The 3,985-nt window shown below is 39.1% G+C and overlaps 1 protein-coding gene and 1 long non-coding RNA gene across 2 annotated transcripts in view; one reads left to right on the forward strand and one right to left on the reverse strand.

Annotated features, from left to right (window-relative positions):
• The window catches only part of mipol1 (mirror-image polydactyly 1), a gene marked incomplete at its 5' end in the record, with an annotated part of 25,010 nt that overhangs the window by 9,257 nt on the left and 11,768 nt on the right, over window positions 1-3,985 (reverse strand).
• Window positions 2,214-3,966, forward strand: LOC118337566. Its single transcript, XR_004797158.1, has 4 exons — window positions 2,214-2,269; window positions 2,347-2,386; window positions 2,795-2,921; window positions 3,257-3,966. It is a non-coding gene; the product is annotated as an uncharacterized LOC118337566 (long non-coding RNA).

Here is a 3,985-nt window from a genome sequence, read left to right on the forward strand (position 1 = left end):
GAGCTAATGGTCCAAATAAAATAATACAATAATTAAAAAAACATGAAGAACATAAAAACCTCAAGAACACAAAAAGTAGAAATTTAATGATTCAAATAGTCAGCCTATGAAGCCTATGTAACACCTGCTGTGCGTTATACCTCTACAACTAGTCCCCAGACCTCTGAAACTAGTCCTCAGACCTTTGACCCTTACTGACAGATGTATGATAAAAACCTTTCGTAACCACAGCACAGAACATGTCAGTCATTCACACAGCAGAAGTTAATCTTATCTGTTTCACACAGAGGAAGTTTTGAAGAAATTTCAATACTGATCGCAGTTTGCAGAACTCTGCAACTAGACCAACACTAATGACTCATGACTTCACTTGGACTTGAGCCTTCTGACCTGAAAAGACCTGATTTAACAGGGTTTCAGTAATTTCTACTGGGGAGTTAGAAAGTGTGTCACAATTCAGTTCAATTCCCTTCATTTCCTACAACACCTAACACTAATGCATTCAATTAAGTTGCAGCAGAGAACCATAAAGAACTGAGCAGCAAAGAAAATTATACCAAATATGATTTTGTTTGTTTTGTTGTTAAGATGCTGTTTACAGTTGGTGAAGAGCACATTGACTTGCTCAGGACTTGAAACTGTTAAAAACAAGTTTAGGACTTTACTTAGGACTTGATGGCAATGTGGTTAAGTGGTTAGCACTGTCGCCTTAATCTTCCAGTCATTGCCCTTGACCAAGGCACTGTCTCAGATCTGGAAATTATCTTAGGGCTTCACACAGTTGCTACTGACTAGTACTAGTACTTAGGATGGGGCAACGCTACGACACAGAGAGCTAACGTTAAGCTATGAGACAGAGAGCTAACGTTAAGCTACGACACAGAGAGCTAACGTTACGCTACGACACAGAGAGCTAACGCTATGCTAGCTAGTCAATAACACTGTGTACAGTTGACAGTATGTTTAACTCCAAGGCTTGTTAACTATCAGCCACGTCACTGTCACCAAATCAGTGTCAAGGTTTTTTAAATTATTATTTCATTCATTTATCTGTTCCAATAATTTAGAACAGTAAACAGAGTGTAAAGAGGATGTAATGGACACCCAGCAGCCAACAAGAATCAAGTATTCATCCATCCAGGACAATGGTGTAATAAAGGGTAACTTAACTGAACTTTGGGCTTCAGTGCAAAGACTTGAGACTTATGTTCTGTAAAACAAGGACTTGGTCCCACCAGAAGTCTGCAGCTGGTTCCCAGACCTTGGATCTTTAACTAGTCCTGAGACCTTTGACCCTTGCTGACAGATGTATGAGATGGAAACATTGTGTAACCACAGCAGTTGTTTTTCAGAGAAAACTGCTGTTGTCATTCACACAGCAGAAGTGTCAATCTAATCTCTGTTCAACAGACAGGAAGTTCAACCGTTAAACACCCTGATCAGTATGTCTTCTTCATTACACTAAATAAAAACAAGTTAAGACTTTAAGGAACCTACAGACAAATCATATGATTCTTAAATGAGTGACTAGTTCAATGAATCCAGATGAAATATTTTTAAAGCAATTGTAGTGAAAACTGGGGGTTTGTATCAGGGCTTTATACATGGGCTGACTCATAGAGCTTCTATTAAAGGATCTCTGATGCCTTGTGGAGGTTTAACATACTAATGAGCTATTACAGCGAAGAGACCCATTACATTTATCTACCATTTCAGAGGGGATATATCAGTGAAGGAATGGCTAAGGTATTCTTTCATACATCATATATGTAGTATAGACAGATACTATATATAATGCTGTGTTTCTGTTATATTCCATTGTCCTGGTTTCTTGTTCCTGTTGTGTTTGCTGTGATATTTGGATGTTTATTTCCATCTTACTGGTTGGGTATGTTTGTTTTTCCTTCAGTCAATGAAATAAAAAAGAACATTAAATAACTAAAACGTTCCATCCACCATATCCTTTATCTGGACTCGCAGTCCGGCAGTTAAAGGCTCTGGTTTTTAAACAGCCGCGTCTCCCTTGCATGTTTGAATCAATGTACTAATATATAAGGTATATCACACTATTTTAACATCAGTGGACAGTGAGGCTTTAGATGTGTGATGACATCTTTGTTATTCTTCCTCATTTTTAAAGTTCATGGTTAACATGAGGATTGGCTGTCCTGCCCTGCCCTCCTCTTTATAAAAAGCTCCAGCATTACTGAGACAATCAGTGACCTGCACCTCTACAAACTGAACACAGCAGAAACCTCCACCTGAGCAGGTAAATAAATGACCAACAGCAATTTGTTCAGAGCTGACCTGAGTCAATAATCTGATTGAGCATTTTTTCTGCTGCAGTTTGCAAACACGAGCAGATTGTTGGAAAAACGCAGTGAAGGTAAGAAACTTTTAAACGTATTATAATTATCTGTCAGAGTGTAACACTGAGGAGGATCTATTGTCAGACATAGAAATATAATATTCATAGGTATAGTTTCATTTGTGTATAATCACCTGAAAATAGGGACTTTTACATTAGAATGAGCAGCGTTTAAAACCATCGTTTAACACCTGTTATTTAACACCTGTAGTTTAATGTCATTTATTCATTCGTTTGTTTAACTCCTGTTGATTTACAATTCTCAGTTAAAACTGTCATTTAACACGTATAACTGACATTTTTAGCTCCACCATGGTTAAAAGTCTCAGAACAGATAAATCATACGGATGTTGTTTGTTCATATTTTGACTATAATGAACTGTGAGACCTGTAGTGGACAGTGGCAGTGCTTTATCCTTACTACAGATGAATCTCCTGTCCCCGATGATGCTGGTCCTGCTGTCGGCTGGAACCAGTTTGGCTGCTGTGGATGTTAACTGGCTGACTAATATTGTAGAGCCTATCATGACACAAATTGTAGATCGCATGAAAAGTGAGTAGACCTGTATTGTAACTGCATTTCATGTCATTTACAGAAGAAGGTTCAGTTCACCCAAATAACAAAAACATAACTAACTGCAGCACCACTAATCTATCCAGTTGGATTTCTTGGGGTTTTACATATATATATATATCCTTCTCCGTCCAAAGCACTTTGGAGGAACTCTTAGTTAGAAACTGTAAGTGATATGTAGGACAACTCTTAGTGGAGAGGTCAGATCCTTGTTAATACAACCCCAGAATTTCCTGATGAGCTGTAAACTGTAAACATCCACCCAGTTGCAAATTATCTCAGTTCTGCATCACTATTTTCTGCATCTTTTTCAGGGAAGGAAGAAGGAGACAGTTCTGTCTGGCTGCAGAAATCCCACAGATCTCTGACCCACAGAAACTTGCTGAAGTCTTAGTTAACACCGAACTTTCAGAAGGTGTAGTGTTTCAAGACAAACACAATCATGTGGTCGCAGCTTTAAGCGCAGGCCCTGTACATGCAGAATATATAGTTTTGCAATGTAACAACTTGCAACCATTGATGAAAAACAGCCAAAGAGACTTCCTGCTCATCTACTCTTACCTCTCCCCATGTGCAGACAAGTGTACAGATGCCAATGACAAGCACAACATCTTGACATTAATTAAAAAAAATGTCCTTAAAAAGTGGAGCCGTTATGCCTTTGTGTTTACAACAGTTTATGATAACCCTGGCAGAGTGGAAAGTAGAACTATTGACACAGAGACATTGAAAGGAGCACTGAAGAAACTTGGGAAGACTGGGCTCGGTCTCAAAAACATTTTCCGCTGTTTCAGACCACAAAATGAAGAATTTCAGTGCCACAGCTGCTCGTCACAGGGGGGAGTTTCAGATGTATGTGTTGATAACAACTTTGTGCCTCAACAGGGTAGAAGCAGAAGCACCATCAGAAGCAGAGACAGAAGTACGAGCACAGACAGAAGTAGAAGCACCAGTAGACGCAGCAGCAGCAGCAGCAACAGCAGTAGAAGCAGAGACAGAGGTAGAAACAGAGACGGAGTTAGAAACAGAGACAGAAGCAGAGA

Source organism: Morone saxatilis, unplaced genomic scaffold (genome assembly GCF_004916995.1).
Source record: "Morone saxatilis isolate NCDOM2014 unplaced genomic scaffold, NCSU_SB_2.0 Contig3, whole genome shotgun sequence".
Taxonomy (NCBI): Eukaryota; Metazoa; Chordata; class Actinopteri; family Moronidae; genus Morone; species Morone saxatilis.